This window comes from Ambystoma mexicanum, chromosome 1q (assembly GCF_040938575.1).
Source record: "Ambystoma mexicanum isolate Mex_15411 chromosome 1q, UKY_AmexF1_1, whole genome shotgun sequence".
NCBI lineage: Eukaryota > Metazoa > Chordata > Amphibia > Caudata > Ambystomatidae > Ambystoma > Ambystoma mexicanum.
This window is the reverse complement of record NC_090922.1, coordinates 92,200,112-92,224,164: the sequence shown is the minus strand read 5'-3', so window position 1 is coordinate 92,224,164 and position 24,053 is coordinate 92,200,112. Positions and strand designations below refer to the sequence as shown.

General features: G+C 48.8%; 1 protein-coding gene across 7 annotated transcripts in view; it reads right to left on the bottom strand.

The window, feature by feature from the left end:
• The window catches only part of ANKRD11 (ankyrin repeat domain containing 11), a 1,995,649-nt gene that overhangs the window by 1,728,120 nt on the left and 243,476 nt on the right, over nt 1–24,053 (bottom strand). For all 7 annotated transcript variants that reach the window (XM_069635589.1, XM_069635598.1, XM_069635590.1 and 4 more), the window contains exon 2: nt 4,017–4,082. The gene's annotated coding sequence lies outside the window, so the exon portion shown is untranslated. The remainder of the gene's footprint in view (nt 1–4,016; nt 4,083–24,053) is intronic.

Sequence of the window (24,053 nt, the reverse complement as noted above, 5' to 3'; positions counted from 1 at the left end):
GGGGTGGTGTAGCGGATAGAGGTAAGCGGAAGCCCGCCCGAGCGACTGACAAGACCCATCTGTCTTGTGATTGTCTGCCACGCCTCCCAATGAGATGCAATGCGTCCTCCCACCGGGTTCTCGTGCGAGCGCAGAAACCCCTAATTTAGTAGGTTTATCGGTGGCGGTGCCACCTGAACCTGAGGAGGCGGCTGAAGAGCGGGAGAAAAACCGTGTCCGTTGTTGCCTACGGCGGTTATTCCCCGCAGGGGTATCCACTCTGCGAGATTTGCAGTCGAGGAAGCCCCTAAAGCCAGAGGAAGGTTGACTGACAACGGTCTCGGTTTTGAAAGGGGCCTTAACCAGGACAAACGACCCAGCTGTCTGAGTGCTATCCTTCGTCTTGGTGAGCTCTACATCTGTTGTAGAATGAAAGAGCTCCTTACCATCAAACGGAAGGTCCAACACCTTGTCCTGCACTTTTGAAATTTTAGTGGCATGCAGCCACGCCTGCCGTGAGGTATCAACCCCCAGCATAAGGCCCCGAGCCGAGGGGTCTACGTGATGAGCCGCAGCCTCCAGGAGATCCTGGGCCAAGACCCTGGCATCGGATAGGCCACCTTTGAAGTCTTCCAGCTTCTTGACCGGGAACTCCTCAAACTCTGACAGACCTTTCCACATCCGCATGTTAGCTCCCGCTAAAATCAATTCAGCGTTGGCCTGCCTGAGCTGCAAGGCCGAGTTGGCGAAGATTTTCCTCCCGAGGGAGTCTAGGAGCTTGTCCTCCTTTCCCAGAACCCGAGTAGCCGTTGTGGAAGAGGATGCTGCAGGCCTGGACTGCAAAGTGGCGGAAAAGACGACAGGGCCACCTCTTCTGAAGAATGCAGGCTCTATCTCGCGTCAATTTTCTTATTTCACAAAAAGTCCAGAGTGTGGCTTTTCCCAGACTCTGCGGACCTCGGCCAGAACGTCCTTCTGCAAGAACAGGCGGTACGCTCCAAGGGAGACAGGGTGAATGCCCCAGAGAGCATGCCCTCCTGCGGAGCGGGTGCCTCAGGCAGCGGGACATCCAAGGAACTCATGTCCAGTACCCGGTCATGAAAAGCTCAAACAGAGCGGGGAAGGTCCTAGTTGTCCTGATCGCCTTGGGCATCATCTGACAGGTCAGGATCCTGCTGAGCTGTCTCAGGCGCCGCCTTGTCCACTGGGGACAATGGAGGCAAAGACGGAAGAGTCGGGGGAAGGCACCGTAGGGAAGGGAGGTGCCGGCGGAGCCACCGGAGGAACGGGTGGAGCCGGCAGTGCAGGTGGACATATCTCCCTGAAAAGCCCTTTGAAATATTCCCTCATGGGGTCGGTATGCATAACCATTTGGAATTTACCGAAAAAGGCGTCCTCTGGGGACTGTTTCGGAACCTGAGGAGGCCTCTCATGAGGTGGACAAATCCAGGGACGTAACGGGGAAGGGTGCCACATAGGCCCCTCCACCGACGTATCCAAATACATCAAAGGTGCCGACCCCGCAGGCAACGAAACATTGTGTGGAAGAGGCATCCAGGCGTTCCAATCGTAAACTAGCCAATAAGGATGCGCACAAGGGACCATGTGCACCCAACGGACCAAACCCTACACCTGAGGCCGATGGCGTAGTTGTAGGGGGTAGCACCTAAAATGGCCGCCGTGGTCGTGGTGGGAACGGGCACCATTTTGTCCTCATCTGAAGGGAACTGCGGCACGTGAGGAAGTGAGGCAGGAATCCCCGTAGATGGATCAGGGGTCTTAACTTTAGCCTTAACATAAGGAACCTCAGCAGAGCCGGTACTGTGAGGCCTGGAATGTTTTTGTGACATACCAACCGCCAAATTAGCCTTCGAAGGAAGGACCTCGGCACTGCCGGTAAAAGAAGAACTTTGCTTCTTTGCCCCCTCAACAGGTCTGGTATCACCGCAGGAGTGGAAACGGTGAGAAACAGCTTTCACTGACAAGGCCTTGTCAGTCCTCCCAGAACTGTTGGTAGCTTTAGCCTCTGGACGAGGGACCTCGGACCCAGGTCCGGTAACAGCCTTATCTGCGCAGGCCTCGAACATCCATTCAGTAACAGCAAGCCCCAAGGCCTCGGGGCGCACCCCAGTCTTTCTTTTGAGGGAAGCCGACAGAGGCCTCAGCGCGAACTCCGGTACCCCACGACTCAGTAGAACTGGGTCTACAAACAGGCCCCACAGGAGGGGCCTCGGAGCGTACTCCGGTATCCACATGCCCCTTATGGAGACCCTCTGAGAAAACTCTGGTAGAATTATTAGGCCCAACGGGCACCTCAGGGCGAACCCCGGTGACGGAGCGATCAACGCCCCTCCCGGCCCGAGAGGAACCCGGAAAGGTATCCCCCGGCCAGGGAGCTCTGAAAAGTAAAGAATTTATCGGGCGTTTTTTCTTGTCTAACGCCTGAAAATGTAAAAGGAGGAGTTCGTCGGAACACCTCCTCCCACCGCTCCAACCGACGTTGAAGTGCCCGGACCGAAAGGACCCAAACACTCGAGACAGAGAGGATGGGTATCCGCCCTCGCGAAACAACAGTGACACAATGAACAATCTGGAAAGTCTAGTTTGAACGACAGACTAGTAAACGACCGCTAGCAAGAGCCATAGAGGAAAAAAGGAAGAAAATCTTCGAGGATGCAAGTGCGTCCAGTCCTGAATGAGCGGAGAAAAGGACTGATGTGCGATGCGTGGGGCGGAGCCAAGGTGGGCGGGGTTACAGCCGCGTGCCGGGACCGCACAAGAGAGGGACACATTTTTGGAAAAATTTGGATGCTTTTTACAAAGTGCTCCGGTCCCGTCCCACAGGACGGAGAGATGTCCCATAAGTATGGAGGAAAGGGGACGGGACGTAGGAGAATATTCTAACAGTCATATCTTTCCAGGTGAACAATCAATTTAATATCCCCAGATAAGACTAAGGTTTGGTATCTCATTGAATAGAACCAAAATTCTCCTGTTCAATTAGACAGGCCCACCTTGGGCAAAACAATTACATTAAAACTAGGAAGTTCCAGAAAGTGGAGCTGCTTCAGCTGTATATCATTGCATGCCCGAGGGTTTGTGTAGATGTCTTTATTAACGTCCTGCAAGTATAATTCGTTCTGCACTCCATTCTCTGCTTGGGAGTTCCCCATCTCGATCTTTCTACCCATCCTTTCAACATTTCCATCCTCAACTTCAATAGGGGCTTGGCCCGGAATCTCAGTTACTATAGGTACCTTCAGAAGCTCCTCCATCTTTAACTTCATCACTCTGTACAGTTATTTCAGTCAAGGATAGGTCTCCCTCTATACCATCTGGGAATGGTCCCTTATTACCATTATTTGCGGAATTCCCCCTTCAAACATTCATTTCATCACTCTCCATACCATTCTTTTAGTCAGTGATAATTCTTGTTTATCATCAGCTAGTCCATTGCCTGTAGTGTCCACTACATTTCCACGTTCCTCCGTTACCAGATTTTCCCTCCACACCTCATGTTGCTCTCAAAGATGTTTAACCATCCCTGGTCCATCAGATTGAACTCTCGATTTAGCACCAAATATCCTAGAAAAAGATAAGGGCGACAACTTCCTATAGTCAGTGGGGAGCACAACTGACTTGAAAGTTGGTATATCTAGATTCATTGCAGAGTCCCCTCTCCCATTTTTTATTGTATACCCTTCACTTGTAGCTCTAGCTTGCACACAGATGTTAAGTATTTCAGACGACATGACATTTCAAAAACACTAGAGCACAATGAAATGCCTTACTGAAACAGTGCAATTATAGCAATGGCTTAACCCTGCAGTAGGGTAGTGCCTAAAGTACATCTTTTATAAGCAGCGACACTCGGCAAGCTCGCAGTACCAATGATACAGCAGGAACACCGTTTCCACTGCCATTGAAGGGATTTGATGCAATCAATAATTAATATAATCCAGAATGGTCTGAAATTAAATAAACATGCACTTGTTCAAAAAAACATTTTACCCACATGCCAAAAAAATTATATTTACCAATGTCATTGTAAAGGCTGCGAGAAGCACGGCTTCTGTATTAAAAACGAAGCTGTTCAGAAGAATCTGAAAGAGAAAATCATATGCCGAGTTTATATGCAAGGAAAACTTACTAAATTACACCATATATTGGAAGACGTCTTAATTATATCAAGTTATGCTGTGGTATTTATTTCATTTTTAAATCGCACAAACAGCCCAAAGGGGTCAAAACGCTGTTACAGGTACATGTCATTTGCGTTACCATAGACAAAATCTTTTCAGTTACATGAGCAGACACAGGAGATGTTACAGATTACGAGAACACCTGCTTTTTGGAAAACTCAGTAAGATTTTTCTGCTCTGAGTGCTGGGTGCAGGGAAATCCATTGTTTGGCTGCTAGGTAGGGGAAGTTTGATCCGCCGGCTTTTGTACGTTCAACTTTGGGAAGGAGTAGACAGTCAGTATATGGTGTCCTTGTGGGTGTTGTGTTGACTTTAGTTCATTTTTGTGAGAGGTAAGGGGGCTGTGTTGGATAGGCATTTGTGGGTGATGGACAATGTCTTAAAGGTGATGAGGTCTTGGAAGGGAAGCCAGTGGGCTTCTCTTCTTGCCTTCGATATGTGTTCTCTTTAGGGGATATTCAAGGCTGCTCAGAGAACATTTCAAATGAGTGGATGTTTTTGGAGGCGGTGCCTGTGAAGGGGAACATTACAGTAATTACTCTTCGAGCCCATGATTGCTCAGGCAATAGTTAGGTAACTGTTTATGAAAAGGAATTGTATAGCACAGCGTATAGTACCTTTGTAGCGTAAGCTGCTGAAGAGGCAATGGCCTTTACTTGGCGGAACATGGTAAGGGAGGCATCTAGGTAGACCCCTAGAGTTTCTACTGATGCAGAGACCGGGATAGAGATGTCAATCTGGAAGGCGGTGTTTTGTTCATTAAGCTATTTTAGGGCTCTAGGTGGTCCGATGAGTAGGATTTCAGTTCTGTCACCGTTTAGGCATAGATGGTTTGCTGCCAACCAGGATTGGATTAGGGAGTAGGTGTTGAGGGTGTTCGAATCGTCTGCATAGATGCCTGAAAGCGGGTTAAGAACTTGGGCATCATCGGCATAGTTAGTGTAGCCCCTGTCAAGAGAGTCCAGAATGTCGAAGAGGGGCCTCGTGAAGATATTGTAGAGTGTCGGGGATATGCATGACCCTTGCAGTACCCCGCAAGTTGTAGGGGATGCAGAGGCATTGGAGTTCTGAGAATAACCTCATGACGCTGTCTTCCAGAAAAGCAGCGATCCCAGCAGTTGTAGTGGAGGTGAAATTTGCAGAGGTGGTAGCTTAAGATTTTTTGGTCGACCAGGTCAAACCCCAGACCGATCCAGGAGTGGAAGAGTTGACTTGCCCTCATCCATAATGTCAAGCTGATTTTTTAAAGTCGAGTAGGGCTGTTTCGGTGCAATGGCGGAAGCCCGATTCCCACATGCCTAGAATGTGGTTGGATTCAAGAAGTCCTGAATTTACACATACACAGCTCCATCTATGATTTTTAGTAGGAAGGGGACAGTGGTGATTAGCATGCAGTTTGTAGGAATAGAAGGGTCTAAAGATGTTTTTTTAGTCGGGGAGGACCCATGCTTCTTTGAGGCACGCTGGTACTGTGCTTGAGGCAAAGGAGGCGTTTATGAAGGTAGTGATGACTGGGGTATTTCTGCACAGTCTTTGATGAAGGGTGCTGGGCAAATGTCACCTGTGCATTTTGAGGTGGTTCATTATTTTATGACTTTTGGTTTAAAGTGAAACTGGGATATTGGGGGTTGTTGGGTGGGCAGCTCCTGCCTAGGTCATGTAGTCCTTCTGGTGTTTGGCTGGGAGGTTAAGAGTTTTTTTTATTCAGGGTGTCAATTTTGTTAAGAATTGAAAAATGAATGTCAAAGCACCAGATTTCACCTTTATTGAGGGTAGTGAGAGGTGTGGCTGTAGTTTCTAATATTCTAAAGATGGTAAAGATTTCTCTAGGGTCAAATTTGGCATTGCAGATTCTGGTACTGAAGGAGTTGGATTTTGAGGTTATAACTGCTGATTTGTATTTATAGATTTTGGCAAACTTCTCTATCCGGGTGTCTGTAGGATTTTTCTGCCATGTTACTTCTGCCTGGCATTTCAAGTTACACATTTCCAGGAGGTTGGGGGTGAACCAAGAGTTGGAGTGTCTGACAGGTTTGGCTTTGCGAGGGACTACGAGGCAATAGTATTTACTTCATTGGAGAGGCTAGAGGTGTACATGTCAATAGTGACTTGGGGTCAGCAGTGAAGGGAGGCTTCAGGCAGGAAGTGTCCAGCCATGGAATGACTTTCCTTTGTGAGTTCTATAGAATTGCGCGTGACCTCTGGAGGTAGTGGAATGGAGAGGAGTTTAGGTTTTTTGGGCAGTGGGATGAAGTTGCTAATGTGATGTCTGACCATGGGTATGGGGTAGTGGCACTGGTTAAAATCTGGCAGTTGTGGTCCTCAACCCAGTCTAGTGTGCGTCCCTTCACATGGGTAGGGCTGGTGCTGTGGTGTTGGAAGCCTAGGTTTAAAGGGCGTTGGCCAATGATGTGGCATGAGGGTTATGAAGACCCAGATTGAGGTCTTCTAGGAGGAGTTTTGAGGAGGCTTTGATATTATCCTAAAGGATGTGGAGGCGGTTTTCCTCAAAGCTGCTAGTGGGTCCGGGAGGTCGGTAGATAAGGTGGATGTGATGGTGCAGGAGGGAAAGAGTCACAGTTTGACGGATATTAAGTCAGGACTGCCGTTAGTGGAGGTGTTGACCTGTCTGCTGGGGAGGGAGTTTCTAGCTATGAGATCACCACCACCTCCTCCTCTGGATGAAAGCCTGATCTGGTATATAGTGTAGCCAGTTTGTGATGAGATCATGTACGTTCAGCACGTGAGCTGGTAAGGAGTGTATTACTGAGGGTGCACGCAATGGAGGGGTAAGGTGGCTGAGGCTACTGTAGTGGTGTGTGGGTTTAAGAGCGTGTCCTGTTTGGGTGCCTGGTCTGTGAGGGTTGCCAGCGGATTGTGTGAGGTGGGGCAGTTATAAGTGCCATAGCTTGTGTTGATCTGGGCATGCAGCTTTACTGGGGATTTAGCCCTTGTGTTACTTAGTGGGGAGTTGTGGCCCTTGAGATGTCTGGTACCTGTGCAATTGAGGTCTGCATTAGGTACATCAATAACAGGGGGCTTACAAGATATACATCAGTTCAGTAGTTTTGATACAGCAGGCATTGTAGATGCAGGCAAAACATTTGAGAATGTATGAGAGGTGACATCACATATATCCACTTCTGCATTGGATAATGGTGCATTTATTTTATTTATTGCATTTGATTATACGCCCAAACCCGGGGGAGGCACGGCTAGGTTACAAGAAAACAGTACAATCTTTCTAGTTACATGGAAGACAGTTGTCAGGTGAATACAGGATATTTGACATCGTAGATGTCAAAGTATTGATTTGCAAACAGTAAGCTTACAGTTATTCAGTACAACAAATGCTTATGGATCCAGGTAAAGAACAAGTTACTTCTTACCTGGTAACGTTCTTTCAACGGGATGTTCCTCCGACGCATTCCTCATCTTTGATAATACGTTTCCAGCTTGCTGGCCTCGGAAATTTTCTCTGTAGAGGGCATTGCGCGTCGACGTCCGCCGAGTCGATGTCCCTCGACGGCCACCGTATCGGCACCGACGTCACCATGCCCATAAATAGCCACGCGCTGCGTCCGTTGCTCAGTTCCGTTTTGTAGCATAAGAAAAGTCATGCCTGAATTAGTTAGGGACCTTGAAGGTGCGTAAGCTGCAACCACAAGGGAAGTTATCACTGTGGGGATGGTTGGGAGGGGCGATAAGGAATACATCGGAGGAACATCCCATTGAAAGAACGTTACCAGGTAACAAGTAACTTGTTCTTCGAAGGGATTGTGTCCTTCGACGTATTCCTTATCTTTGAAAGACTCCCATAGCAGTGGCATGCAATTGGAGGTGGGAGTGATAGTGATATGTATCCCTTTAGGGATGGACCGAAGTTAACATGGCCTTGCCAAATCTGGTCTCTTGAGCAGTGGAGGAATCCAGAATGTAAAATTTTGTGAATGTATGTGCGGACGACCATGTGGCAGCCGCACATATGTCCTGGATCGGTACCCCTCTTTGGAGAGCCGAAGAGGCTGCGATACCCCTGGTTGAATGAGCCCTGAGATTTTGGGGTGGCTCTTTCCCTGCCAGTTTGTAACATTCCAGGATGGCCAAAATAATACACCTGGAGATGGTTTGTTTTGTTATGGGTAGTACCAACTTTTGACCTGAGTATCCTACAAACAGTTGGTCTGCTTGCCTGATCCTAGCCATTCTGCTGAAGTAAAAGCTGAGAGCTCGCCTAGGGTCCAGCCTATGTAGCCTTTCCTCCTCTTTCCCCGGATGGGGAGGAGGGTAGAATGAAGGCGATGTAATTTTCTGAGTAATATGAAATTCAGAAACCACCTTTGGGAGGAAATTAGGCTTCCCCTGTAGGACAACTTTGTCCTTGTGGAAGATTGTAAGTGGGGGTTTACAGGAGAGAGCTTGTAGCTCACTCACCCTCCTAGCAGATGTTAGTGCTACCAATAGAACAGTTTTAAGCGTGAGAAATCTCAGCGCGCAAGAGTGAAGTGGTTCGAATCGAGTGCCCATTAAGAAGTTTAAGACTAAATTTAAGTCCCATAAGGGAACTTGGAATGGTTTTGGAGGGTAAACATTAGTTAGTCCCTTGAGAAATTGTACCACTAGAGGAATTTTGAAATACGATGGTTCCTCCGCAGTGCGCTTGAAGATAGAGAGCGCTGCCAGATAGCCTTTTACAGGGCCCACTTGAAGGCCTAAGTTTGCCAAGTAGAGTAGAAACGAGAACACCGTTGGTGTACCACATGAAAAAGGGTCAATATTCTGTTCCCTACACCAGCTGCAAAATTTGTTCCAACGGCAGCAGTATAAAGACTTTGATGCGGGTCTTCTGGCCGAAAGCAACACCTCCATGACGTCATCAGGGAGATCCCAATCCTTGTACCTCACCCTTTCAGAAGCCAAGCGTGAAGGTTGAGGGTTCTGGTGTCTGGATGGAGAACCTGACCTCCCTTCTGCGAGAGAAGATGCTCTTTGAGTGGAAGACGGTTTGGAGGACAGATGGACAAATCTAGAAGGTCCGGGTACCACGTTCTCCTGGCCCAATCTGGGGCAATTAGGATCATAGTTTTGCGGAATCTTCTCAACCTCCTGATCATTTGAGTAATAACAGGGACTGGTGGGAACGCGTAAAGGAGTGGAAACTCCCAGTCCACTACGAACGCATCTCCTAGAGCTCCTCTCGGGGTAAATTCCCTTGAACAGAACAGATTGCACTTCCTGTTGGTGCTTGTGGCGAACAGATCCACCTGAGGGGTTCCCCAAAGGGCGAAGATCTCTTTAAGGACTTCCTGAGCTAGCTCCCACTCGTGGGAGACTTCTCTGCCTGCTCAGAGCATCCGCTGTCAAGTTCTTCTCTCCGGCTAGGTGGACTGCCGATAGAGATTCCTTCTTGGATTGCCCAAAACCAGAGCTGCATTGCCTCTCTGCACAGTGGCAGTGATCCTACGCCTCTTGTTGAGGTAGTGCATGGCCAGCGTGTTGTCCGTCATTATCAGGACATTTCTCCCCTGTACTGATGGCAGGAAAGCTTTCAGCGCTAGTCTGATCGCTCTCAGCTCCAATAGGTTGATGTGTAGTCTGGACTCCGATGGAGACCAACGACCGCTGATGGTCAAGTCGTTGGCATGGGCTCCCCACCCCGTGAGTGAGGCGTCCGACTACTGTTATCTCTGGCCATGGTTGGCAAAACAGTTCTCCTTTCAAGATGTTCTCTGGATAGGCCCACCATTGAAGGTTGAGGGCTACCTTGTCCGGAATCCGGAGGAGATCTGTCATTCTCCCTGAGAATTGTGACCACTGTCTTCTCAGTGCCCAATGAAGAGATCTCATTCTCAAGTGAGCCTCTGGCACAAGGAAGATGCAGGATGCCATGAGGCCTAGCAACCTCAAAAAGTCGAAGGCTGCAAGACGTTGGGCATTTTGAAACTTGGTGACCATCTATAGAATATCTTGAGCCCACACCTCTGGTGGCGAGGCTTTTCCCAGGGAAGTGTCCAGGACCGCTCCAATGAACTGGAGTCTCTGTGATGGTATCATCTGTGACTTCTTTAAATTGAGGGAGAAGCCCAGTCTGTGAAGGAAGAGACAGACAATCTAGCTGGGCCTGGGCCTGTTCCGAAGATACAGCCCTGATCAGCCAATCGTCCAGGTAGGGGTAGACGTGGATCCCTTCCCTCCTTAGACTCGCCGCCACTACCGACATCAGCTTGGTGAAGACCCTCGGCGGAGGTCAGCCCAAATGGCAGAACTCGAAATTGATAATGAGAGTCGCCAATTGCGAGCCTCAGGTATTTCCTGTGTTTGAGATGGATTGGCACATGGAAATAAGCATCCTGAAGGTCCAGAGATACCAGCCAGTCCTGGAGCTGGAGGGCCTGAAGGATCTGAGAGAGAGTTACCATCTTGAACTTGTCCTTCCTGAGGAACTTGTTCAATTCTCGTAAGTCCAGGATGGGTCTCAGTCCTCCGTCTTTCTTTGGTATGAGAAAGTAGGGGGGAGTACCAGCCCTTGTTCCTGTCCGCTACAGGTACCGGTTCTATGGCACCTTTCTCTAGCAGGTCTATAATTTCCTGCAAGAGGAGCGGATCTGGAACTTTTAGAGAGCTGTTCCCCGGTGGATGACTGAGGAATGTGTAGAAAGCGTAGGCAGTAACCTTGGACAACTGTCTCCAATGCCCAAGCATCTAACGTTATAGCCTGCCATTCCGTCAGATGGTGAGTTAACCTTCCCCCTACAGGTTTATTGTGTGGGAAGGCCTCAGAGTGGTTTGGGGGCAGCTGATGCAGATGCCGAGGGTAAAGAGGCACCTGCTGCTGCGGTCTTAGTACTTTTGACCCGTCCACCTCGGGTGGATCTCCTTTGGCCTCTTTGAGCCGGCTGTCCTCTGCCTTTCCCGAATGCGGAATAATAGCGAAAGGACTTTCCTCTCCCAGAGGTTCCTGAGGGGCGAAAAGGAGTTTGCCGGATAGCAGCTCCTAATGATTTTGCTGCTGCTTTAGAAGTCTGCAACTTTTCCAGACTGTCATCAGCCTTTTTCCAGAATAATGAAGAGCCGTCAAAGGGCATATTCAAAAGTCTGGCCTGTACCTCAGGGGCAAAGCCCGACTTTCGCAACCACGCATGCCTGCGGATTGTTGTACTTGCCGCCATGACCCTGCTGATACTGTCAGCGGAATCAATGCCAGTTTGAAGTGATTCACACATGGCATCTTTGCCATCTTTAATAATGTTAAGGAAAGCTTCCTATTCCTCTCCTTCGGGTATGCAGTCAGCAACTGATGAAGCACACTCCCATAGTGTGCGACTGAACCTGGCGAGCGTACAGGTGGCGATGGACTTCAACGTCATACTACAGGCAGAGAAGACTTTCTTTGCCATAGAGTCGTACCTCTTGTCATCTCTATCCTGTGGGACAGTAGGGTAAGCGGTCCTACTGCTAGATGAAGTTGCCGCTTGAACCACCAGGCTCTCTGGGGTCGGGTGTTTTGACAGGTATTCAGGGTCAGCAGCCTCTACCCTATACTTGGTTGACAATCTTTTATTGACTGCAGGGATAACTTCGGGAGTTTCCCAATTAGATGCAATTTTTCTTTGTAAGGCTGCATGGAAGGGGACCACCGGGTCCTCCTGTGGGCCTTTGTCTAATATATCTGTTAGGTCATCCTGTTGGAAAACAGGTGAAGGCGGAGACCAACCCATAAACTCAATTATTCTTGCCATCAGGGTTCTATATGGTGTTTCGGCATGTTCCCCTGGGTCTGGCTTAACAAATTCCACTTCTGGTGAAGTCTCCAGCCCACTTGCCTCATGTAGTGCCTCCTGTAGTTCCTTCAGCCTTCTTTCCTCAGAGGCGAAATCCTCTGCAGTAGGCGGTGTGGTCCTCTGTAATCCGAATGTTTCCTGGTCAGAATCTTCCCCTTCTTCATAAATTGAAGAATGTCCAGGGTATTCTGACCTCTGAAATGGAGTAAACCCCATTTCTAAGGCAGAAGGTGCCAAACTCGTTATTGGACAAGAAAACATCGATGTCGACGCCAATGTAACAGGCTTCGAAGGCGCCGCAAATGGTGTCGAAAAAACTGGAAGGGGTCTCGAAGAACTGGAGAGGATCGGGATCCTACTCGAGGGTATAGACGACTGTCTCGGCGTCGTGCCGGAGGCCCTTGAAATCACTGTGGGGTGGCCTTGGTCCTCTTTCATCGGCGTCGACCGACGACAACGGCGTCGATGGCACTGATCCGTGCGTCGAAGGAATCTTCGACGACTGTGTCAAAGGAATCCTAGACGACGGTGCCTTCTTACCCGATGGCTCATGGCGCTCTCGGGTGGAATGTTTCGCCGGGTGCTGCGACTCGCGGCGTTTGGGTTTTTCACCCAGGGTATCACCCTCAGCTGTCTTCGAAGGGGCCGAGGCCGCGTTCTCGAAGACGCTTAACATTTTCTTTCTGAATTCCTCCCACTCAGCTTGAGAACTGTTTGGTGGGACAGGAGACTCTTTCTGGGGACACAGAAGACAAGGAATGGGACCTTCGACGTCTTTTTTGAGTGTCTTGATCTCGACGAATGGTGGGAGCTGCTTCGAGATCTAGAATGGGAATGTTTGAAGGCGAGGAGACGAATGCCTCGACTCAGCCGACGAAACTGTCGAGGAGGTTTTGGCTGACTTACCTCTCTCAAGCTTCCCCTTGAGCTCCTTCAAGGCTTTCGCCGTCATGGACATGCAGTCCTCACACTCCAAACAATGGTGCTCGGATCCCAAGCACCATAAGCAGACCCTGTGGATCCGTTGACATTTTTTTAACACAGTCTCGACATTTCTTGAAGCCGGATTGCGGCGTCCGTTCTGATGAAGCCATCGAGAACAATAAGGAATATTCGAGTAGAAATAGATAGTTAACCTGACTGAACTGAGCAACGACGTTCGAGGCCCCATGAAGCGCGGAAAAACGTAACTGAGCAACAGACGCAGCGCGTGGCTATTTATGGGCATGGTGACGTCGGCACCGATACAGTGGCCATCGAGGGACATTGACTCGGCGGATGTCGACATGCAGCGCGCTCTGCAGAAAACATTTCGGAGGCCAGCAAGCTGGAAACGTATTAACAAAGATAAGGAATACGTCAGAGGGCACAATCCCTTCGAATTGGTATTTGTTGAATAACCAGGTTTTTAGTAATGTCTTAAAGTGAATGGGGGAAGACTCATTGCTTCAATTCAATGGAAGTGAATTCCAAATTCTAGGAGCTGCTGCTGGGAAGCTGGACCCATCTGTTCTGGAGTTCTTGAAACATGGAGGGGATGGGGGAGGGCTTGGGGAATAAGTGGGTGCTGGAGTTAGATCTGAGCAATCTTCTGTTTTCAGGGGGTTGAGAAATTGATTCAGGTAAATGGGTGCTTTTTAAGTGATCCATTTATGTGTGGTGGTGAGTGTTGTGTAATATTCTGGCTCGTATGGCCAGCCAATGTACCTCTCTCCTAGTCTGTGATACAGGATCTCTTTTTTTGATTCCAAGTGCTGCTCTTAATGCCTTGGTTTGTAATAGTTGCAATTTGGCTAGATTTTTCTTGGTTGGGCCCAACAGTAGCATATTAAAGTAGTCTAACTGACAAGATGAGGGCTCTTGCTAATATGATATTCTGTGGAGTGAGAAATTGTCGGCTGAGGGCAATAAGTTTAGCCGTCTAGGTAGTGGATGAGGCGAGTGAATTGATAGGTTTACTCATGGTGAGACTTGAGCCTAGGTATACCCCTAGAGTTTTGACTTGGTTAGAGATCAGACTAGGAGTACCATCTATAACAATAGATGCATAGTTCTGGTGTTTATTTTAGTCAGGCAGGGGTGCCTACAATGAGGATCTCGTTTTTTTTCTCCATTAATGCAAAGACTTTTGTGCCATCCAGTTTTGGATGAGAGTTTAGATTTTCATTTATAAGAACAGAGTATTGTTCTAGGTTGCCAGTGATGGGGATGAGTATCTGTATCGTCCGCGAAGTTGGATTACTCCCATAGCGTCTAAAGCTGCAAAAAGGAGTTTTGTAGGCATTGTAAAGGGAGGGAGTGGGGGGGGCACAATCCTTGTGGAACACCTATGGTTACTGTTACGGGATCACCCGCCTCCTCGCCAACGGCTACGCTGAACGTACGCTCTGACTTGATTCGATCCATGAGGTTGCATAGAGTAATGAACATTTTTTGATGCTAGGTATAATTTATCATTGTCTACTAGGTCGAACGCTGAGGAGAGGTAGAGCAATAGTAGGATGTATAGGTTCCCTGAGTCTCCAAGGGCCTCCATCTGATTTTTTAGGTCAAGTAGTGCTGTATCTGTGCTGTGTTTATGTCGGAAACTGTATTTTCTATCACCTAATAAAAGTTATGAAGCAGAGAGCGTACTCGGGTCAATCGACAAAATGGAAATTGCTGTCAATTGTAGTTAAAGCATGACACACAAACCTTCCGAACACCCATCAGTTGACAAGTGGGATAGATCATCTTGAAAGTTATGATCTTGCATGGAACCTTTTGCCAGTAATAGGTGTGAGATATGCATGGTTTCGAGTGAGAGCCTCCAAAGCAAAGGTTTCAAAACCTCTATTGAAAAGCCATGTTGCGGTGGTTTAATTCCTAACTGGCCCCAACTTGTCTTGGGAGGATAGTTCAGCGGCAACGTGCTCGTCTTGGAAGCAAGACACAGAGCAACACGGGTTCAAGCCCCGGGTTCGCGCTTAGAGACCTCTGGGTATTAAGCGCCCTATAAATATCATATTATACAAATCTAGGTGGGTTGTTCCCTCAACTGATGTTTCTAAAGACTGTTAATGTCCATAAATCCACAACCAAAATCCATCTGTCACAACCTATGCTTGCCCTCACTCATGGACAAAATGTGTTCTGAGGTCTTAAAGAATGGTGGATGCAAAAAAAAAAAAAAAAAAAAAAACCAAGACTGGTTTCAGGAAACCTTACCATCATGTGTTTTCTGCCAGTTTCAAATAGTTCAACTAAAAAGGGTTGCCATCGGAACCTTCCATGTAGGCTTTTTGCAGTAAGTCGATAAGATAAATTTCCCAATGTCTCTAGGGGATGCCCTTACCAAACTATGACCCCTTCCAGTTAAAAAAAAAAAATTAAAAAAAAACGTTCCATCTAGGCTTCTCCAGGTTCCCTTCAAACAAGACTAGGAATCTCTTGCAAAGTTCAACATGTCTGTTGGCCTCTTAGGGTTCCCTTCACCAAGTTAGACCCCTCTGGTTTCAAACAGAAGTTGACCTTGTCAAGATACACCTTTCAACACACAATTCTTTCAGGGGCAGTGAAAATGCCAGGCTTTAGCTCCTCCCCTGCGCAAACTGACTTCAGACCCCTCTTTCACTTTGTATCTTTCTTCTGGCACCTTTCCCTCTGGCACCTTTTCCACTCTGCTCTTGTTTCTTTTTCATCTTTCTTTCCTCTTTGCTGTGCACACTTGCACCCCCTTTTCCCTTTACTGTGCCTCTTGAACACTCCTCTTGCTTTGCCGTGCCCTTGGCACCTACTCACTTGACCTTGCACCTTCCTTTTCTACTTTTGGGTCGCTTGCACTCTCTTCCTGCTATCCACTCCAGTTAAATTCACTCTGTCATTGCGTTACCAGTGCCATGTTTCTCTGGTTTTACTCACTCTTTCCGCTTTCCAATAAAAGTGCTGCTTGCATCTTTCATCACTTTTGCTCCCGCTTAAGCCACATGCATGCTACAGAGTTTCCCCCTCTTTCTTTGCGAAACTCACCCGGTAGCGCAGCACTGACAAGCAGGTCCTTGGGATCTATCGGTTGAGGTCAGGTTCTTACCACCTGCCACTAACACGTCCCAGGGGAATGAGCACTGGCATGGACACAGCAGCTGGCAGCATGCATCACTCCTGCTCCCTGAAGACACGGCTCGCTCACAATGCTGCAACCCCTGACACACTGGATCAGCATCTTGGCTTACTGCTCTCCTCTGGATTTTCCAGGCTTCTCTTGCTGCAGCCTCCTGCTCCCCGTCTTCCACGTTCCAACCAGCAACCCCAGCTCGCTCCTCTTTGGCAGAACCACACCTTTTATACCCTGGGTCAATGTGAGTCAGGTGTTGATGGTTAAGGTGAAATGCCTGGCCTTGCCTGACTATTGGTGGGACAGCCTAGTGTTGAAATGCAGTAGGCTTCTTCCTGCCTCCCAACGTTATTCCGATGGGCAATCCTTCATCCCAATACTTTTTGGAAATGGAGAGAGGGAATGGGTTTGGACATATCCCATACAAGCTGAGGGAGGGCTTTGATGTATAATGGAAAAGGGGGAATACAATGTCTCCACTTTAGGCATTCTCCTCCCAATGCCCCTCCCCCCCCCCCCCGCCTTCCCTGGTCACCTGAATGGAGGATCCCGGAGGAGTAGGTGGGAGAATACGGTCGATTTCTCAGAGCTTTGCACCCATCACACGATAGTACCTATTCCCCAGAAAGTATACACAGTGGCCTTAAACAGTAAATGATAGCCCCCGAACCTGTTAAATAAAATAGATTGCTGGAATTTTATCACCACTTACTTAGGATAACTAGTCATGCCAATACTTCTCACAACCTACACAAGCCATATTACAGGCAGAAGTCACCAGAAAAAAAAACAAAGTAGAAGAATAATAAAGTTACTCACCGTATTGACTACCTTACTCCTAGTCCATACTCCCCTTTCCTCCATACTTATGGACATTCCTCCGTCCTGTGGGACGGGACTGGTGTACTTTGTAAAAAGCATCACATTTTTCAAAAATGTGTCTTTTACGCACGGTACCGCATGCAGCCGTAACCCTGCCCTCCTTAGCTCTGCTCAGCACATCGCCCATCAGACCTTTTCTCTCCCTAGGTCTATGACCTATAAGCAATAACAGAGGAATTTTTTTGTAGAGGGGACGGCGGGCAGGCCTATGAAGGAAAGGGGACTATGGACTAGGAGTAAGGTAGTTACTACGGTGAGTAACTTTATTACACTCCTACGTCCCGTCCCCTTTCCTCCATACTTATGGGAGATTCCCCAAGCACTTCTCAGAGGAATAATTACAGGTGGATGGAAACTCCTTACTGAAACAGGTTCTTAAGCACAGCTTGACCGAACTGAGCATCAGCCCTGGAGCTCAGGTCCAGACAGTAATGCTTACAAAAAGCCGATGGGGAGGCCCATGTAGCCGCTTTCGCGATGGACTCCCAGGGAACATTTTTGGAAGGCAACGGCAGCCGCCTTGCCCCGCACAAGATGAGCATGAATTCCCTCTGGGGCCCGAAGACCCTGAATGGTATATGCCTCCGAAACACAAGCCGCGATTCACCGAGAGATGGTCGCTTTCGAGGCCGGCTTTCCTTGAGGATTTCCGAAGGTCACAAAAAGCTGCGAAGAGTTCCTAAACTAAGATGTTCTGTCCAGATAGAACAGAAGAGCTCTAACGCCCAGGAAGCGCAGAACCCTTTCGGCCTCCAAGGCCGTGTCTGGGAAGAATACAGGCAATGAAATAGACTGATTCAGATGTAAATCAGAGCCCACCTTAGGAAGAAAGGCAGGATTCGTTCGTAGGACAACCTTATATTTATGACAAGGAATGGATGCTCAACCGACGAGGCCTGAAGCTCACTTACACGCCTTGCTGAAATCACATCAATCGAAAAGACCACTTTCCAGGAAAAGTACTAAAAAAAAAAAAACACGATAGTAGCCATGGGCTCAAAAGGCTTACGACAAGGCTGTAAGGACCACATTCAAATCCCACCTCGGATGCGGTTCCCGAACAGGAGGACAAAAGATACATCAGGTCCGCAGCGTCTTAATGACTGGATTAGACAGTGGAAAGGAACACTCGTCAGTGGACAAATAAGCGGCAACAGCCGATAAATATGTCCTGCAGGACAAGACATGGATGCCAGACTCTGCCAGATGCGATACAAGACATGACCATTTCGATAGTAGCCTCCCTGGGGTCTAGCTGCCTAGCCAAACACCAGTGACAGAAACATATCCATTTACTTCTATACTAAGATCTTCCTGGCCGCTTGAATAATGCGCATGTTAACAGACAAATTGAAGAACTCTAAAGATCTGAACTCGGGCACCAAGCTGAACGATTGTGGGGAGGGGTGCCACAGTGGTTGATCGCTCTGGTGAAGCAGGTCAGGAACTAGTGGAAGCTTGAGCGGCGGGCACACTGATAGATGCTGAAGCTCCGAAAACCAAAACCTGGCTGGCAACCAAGGGGCTATGAACAGCAGGTAGCAATTCACTGTGTTCCTCAGCTTGCAAAGCACCTGATGGATAAGAGGCAGAGGCAGAAAAGCTTAGGCCTTCATGTTGTGCCATGGGATTTCAAGAGCATCTCCGAGTGAGGAGGCCGAGTCCGTTCCTGGAGGCATACAGGGAAAGCTTCTTGTTTGTAGATGTTGCAAAGAGGTCCACTTCTGGAGTGCCCCAACAGCGAAAAATGTCCGAGGGGATCTCTGTATTCGGTTCCCACTCGTAGCTGACAATTACTCGTCGGCTGAGGGCATACAGTGACATTCAGCTGGCCCAGAATGTGAACTGCTACCAGCCAGATACCATGCTGGATGGCGCAGTCCCAGATCTGAATGGCAAGATCCACAAGAGGAGACCTAGTACCCCCCCTGCTTGTTGATAAAGAACATGGGCACCACATTGTCAGTGCGGACACGGACCACCTTGTTGACAATACCTGGTTTGAATGCTTTCAGCACCAGGAATATAGCCAGAAGCTCCAGATAATGTATATGAGGCTGTCTGTCCTGTGGCGACCAGAGATCTGAAACTTGAATATGATCCAGCATTACACCCCAACCCAGAAGGGAGGAGTCCATCACAATAGTCAATAGCGGGCAAGGGTCCTGGAACAGAGCGCCCACCGACAGCTTGCTGAGAGACGACCACCACAAGAGGTTCGTCCTCATGAACGATGGAACCAGTATCATTTTAGAATCTGGATCCACTGCTTGAAGCCATGAGCTACGAAGAGCCATCTGTGTCCGCCTCATCCTGAGAAGAGGAAGAGCAAGCACACACAAAGCCATGAGGCCCAGAAGCCTCTGGAACCACCAGGCCGACATGCTCTCCGACTGCATAAACATGTGGCAAACAGATCCGCCATTCTGTCCCGAGTCAGGTATACCTTGCAATCGATCGTGTGCCAACGAAAACTCAGGAAGATCAAGTCCTAAGAGACCATCATGGAGGATTTCCACCAGTTCACAGACAGCCCAAGGTGGAACAGAAGCTGGAGGAGAAACTGAAGGTTGCTTGAGGCCTTCAGTGGACAGGGACTGCGCAGCAGCCAGTTGTCCAAATACGGATATGACAATGCATTACTTACCGTAAAAGCATTTCTGATGGTTGTATCTGCTTAGATTCACATGCTGTGCATAGGTCCGACATCCAGTGGTCACTGCGGAGTATTGCATTTTGTTTTTCGTAGTCGAAAAGGGACGTCGACAAGGCGTGTCTGAAATACTATCCCTATAGTGACGTGTGTTGTACCCACAATCCCTCACGCGTCGAGGTCCCTCTGTATTTTTCTGCCCTGAGGGAGCCTTCTAGACGTGAGTGAGTACAGAAAAGAGATATAAAAGGAAGTCTATGTTTCTTCCATCCGAGAGGGGAGAAAGGGTGGGCGCATGTGAATCTAAGCAGATACAATCATCAGAAATGCTTTTACGGTAAGTAATGCATTGTCTTCTGATGCTTGTTAATCTGCTTAGAATCACATGCTGTGCATAGACTAGCGAGCAGTACCCGGAGTTGGCGGTGGGTTATGAGAAGGAACAGTAGAGAAAAGATGTCTTAATACTGCCTGACCCACCTGGGAGTCAGATCTCGAGTGTGCATCTAGACAGTAGTGTTTTGTAAAGGTGTGCACAGAACTCCAGGTAGCCGCTTTGCAGATGGACTCAAGGGGAACATTTGCAATGAATGCTATGGACGCCCCCGTGCCTCGAATAGAGTGTGCTCTAGGCTTAAAGGGCAGTTCTCTCTTAGCAAGAGTATAGCAGAGAGTGATGCATTGAACAATCCATCTAGAAATAGTGGACTTTGAAACTGCATCCCCTTCTCTTCCTGCTGCCACCGAGACGAAGAACTGATTAGTCTTCCTCAGTGGTCTGGTTCTTTCCATGTAGAACATGACCGCTCTGCGCACATCTAGTGTGTGCAGAGTTTTTTCTCCCAAGTTGGAAGGATTTTGAAAGAACGTTGGCAGTTCTATAGAATGGTTTACGTGGAATTTCGATATGAACTTCGGAGCAAACCTTGGGTGCGTGCGTAGAACCACCTTATCTTTGTGAACTGCTACAAAGGGGTCTAGAACAGAAAGAGCCTGTAATTCACTTACCCTCCTGATGGAGGTGATAGCTATTAAAAAAGCAGTCTTAAGAGTGGGGTCTTTAAGAGATGCTTTGTGCATGGGTTCGAAAGGTGAGCCCATGAGTCTGGTAAGTACCACGTTAAGGTCCCATCCGGGAGTTGGGTCAGCTATCGGGGGGTGTATTCTCTTTATTCCCTCCATGAAGGCCTTGATAACAGGGATCTTCCACCACGACACCTTGAGTTGGGAAGTGGTGTATGCAGAAAGTGCCGCTAGGTGGACTTTAATGGAAGTGAACACTAGACCTGAATCCAATAAGTGGGTCAGGTATAGAACAATGTGTGGGAGAGCAGTCAATTGGGTTGATGCCTTTCCCTCTGCACCAGATGACAAATCTCCTCCACTTGCTAGAGTAGTAGTGGCGAGTGTTAGGTTTTCTGGCTTCCCTGAGAATGTCCATACATCTCTGCGGGAGCAGTAGATGTCCGAATTCTATGATCTCAGGAGCCAAGCTGCCAAGTTCATGTTCTGGGGGCATGGATGCAGAGTCCTGCCCTTGTCTTGTGACAGCATGTTGTACGGGCAGGGGAGTTTCACTGGGGGAGATAGAGACATCTCCATCAAGTGAGCGAACCATGGCTGTCGGGCCCACATTGGGGCCACCAGTATCATGGTTACTTGTTCCTGGTGCATCTTGTGCACCACCTTGTTGAGAAGGGGAGTCGGTGGGGGGGGGGGAGCGGGGGAGCGTAAACAACTTTCCCTGACCATTGCATCGACAGACCGTTCCCCTTGGATTGGTTCTGGGGGTACCTGGAGGCGTAACTTAGGCATTGTGAGTTCTCCAGGGTTGCGAATAGGTCTATTTCTGGGAATCCCCATTGTGTGAAGACGAAGACGATGTCTTCGTGCAGTCGCCATTCGTACTCTTCGGGCAGGGGGAAATCTCTGCTGAGTTTGTCTGACAGCAGATTGAGTTCCCCTGGTACATGTTCTGACAGTAGGAACATGTTTTGTTTGAGAGCCCACTTCCATATATTTTGGGCCAGTTTGGACAGTCCTGGAGAGTGGGTGCCCCCCTGCTTGTTGATGTAGTACATGGCTGTGGTGCTGTCTGTAAGGACCAACACAGTTTTGCCTTGTAGGTGTTCCTGGAAGGCTTTTAGCGCCTTGAACACAGCTAGTAGCTCCAGTAGATTTATGTGTTTGGATGCTCCGTTCGGAGTCCACACTCCGTGAGCAGTCTGATGGGATAGGTGAGCCCCCCATCCTGTTAGGGATGCGTCTGTGGTTAGAGTGGCTTCCGCCGCGGGTGTGGCAAAGCGTTTCCCTTTTTCCAGGTTTTCCTTTGTCCACCATCGTAGCGAGAGAACCAAGGCCTGCGAGACCACCACTGGATCGTCCCATAATCCGCTGGCCTGACACCACTGGCTGTTGAGCCACTCTTGCATAGGGCGCATGCGCAGGCGCGCGTGAGGTACCAAATAAATACACAACGCCATCATGCCTAGCAAGCGCATTGCTTTGCGTACCGTCACCTCTCGACCGGTCACATATTGAGGGATCTGAAACAGCATGTTTTGGACCCTCTCGTTGGAGGGGAAGACGAGGCCGTCCTTTGTTGATGGAGAAGCCCAACTGGAATAAAGGTCTACCGTCTTTTGGGTATTGGAGAAGCATGTTTCGTAAGAATCCCCCGTTATGAGCCAGTCGTCGAGGTAAGGGTAAACTGGGATGAACAACCTGCGCAGGTGGGCCGCTGCCACTGCCAGTACCTTCGTGAATACCCTTGGTGCTGATGCTATGCCGAAGGGTAGCACTCTGAACTGGTAGTGTTTGCCCTCTATCATGAACCTGAGGTATCTTCTGTGCGCTGGCAACATTAAAATATGAAAGTATGCATCTTTCATGTCCAATGTTGTCATGTAATCTCCCTGATATAGCAGTGGGATCACTTCCTGTAAAGTCACCATACGAAACTTATGGGGTTTGATAAACTTGTTCGCTGGGCGCAGATCTAATACAGGGCGCATGGTTAGATCCTTTTTGGGTACAAGAAAGTACACTGAATAAATACCTTCCGTTACCTGAGATAGAGGCACGACCTCTATGGCTCCTTTTTCCAGCAGTTGTTGTACTTCTTGGAGAAGGATAGCAAGGTGGTCCGGTGTCATGCGTCGTCCCCTCGGGGGTCTGTATGTTGGGGAACTGTTGAATTCGATGCAGTATATGTGGGCTACGGTGGAAAGTACCCAGCGGTCTGACGTTATTCCCTCCCATGCTCGAAGAAAGGATGTTATCCGGCCCCCGACCGGTGTTGCATGGGAGGGGACACGAATCTTCGCGTCACTTGGTGTTGTTGGGGGCTTGGGAGCCCCCTGGGGTGGACCCCCGACCTCTCCCTTTGCCACTGCGCTGGCCTCTTTGGCTGTACTGCCCACTATTGGTCTGGTAACTGGTGGCAGGGTACTGTTGCTGCTGATTCTGCTGTTGGCGTTGGCCACGAAAAAAGCGTTTGTTGCCATAGCCGCGTCTGGTAGTGGGCTTAGAGATCTAGTCAAGAGTTTTGATAGTATCGAACTCTTTTTTAGCCATTTCCAGAGCCTCATCCACCGCTTTCCCGAAGAGGTTTGAGTCTTCAACAGGTTTATTTATTAAAGACGCCTGTGTCTCCGGTTTGAACCCTGAGTTGCGCAGCCATACATGGCGTTTAGGAGTATTCCCTGAACCAGGGAACGTCCCGCTGTCTCAGCAGCATCCAGAGAGTTCATTACAATACTCTGGTTGACCTGGGTTCCTTCGCCATTAGTTGATAGCAGGCGTGTACGTAGTGGTTCCGACGCTTCTTCGGCGTCCTTGCGCAGTTTGGTCCACTACGCGTCCGCGTAGCTAGCTATCAAAGAATTGTTGTTCGCAATTCTTGCCGAAAAGGCAGCCGAGGATGTGACTCTTTTAGCAAGGGCATATAACCTCTTGCCCTCCTTGTCAGGTGGTGCCTCACTGGTGGACAGCGGCACCCCTGCCCTCTTCCTTGTATTAGTTACTACAAGGGAATCCGGAATGGAATGTCCCCTGATGTACAGCGGGTCCGAGGGTGAAGGAGTGAAAAGTTTTTCAATCCTTGGATTAACTCCTCTGATTAGTGCGGGTGTGGATAGCGAATGGATGATTCTTCTCTTCACTGAAGCGAGGAGGGGAATGGTCTGGCTGACTGGGGGTTTCTCCTTAATTACTCTTTCCACAAAGTCTATTTCCGGAGATATCTCCCCAGTGTCCAGTTCGAAATGTGCTGCTGCTCTGCGCAACAGGGCATTGAATGTGGGCTGATCGTCAATGGGAGACGTGTTTCTAACAGGTGAATTGTCAGGAGGATTTAGGTTCAGGACATCAGTGTCCGAATATACTGATGGGGATTGCCAGGGATGAGAAGGTCCTTCTTCTGGATTTTCTCCGAAGCCTTCTCCTACCATGTCTGGGCTGTC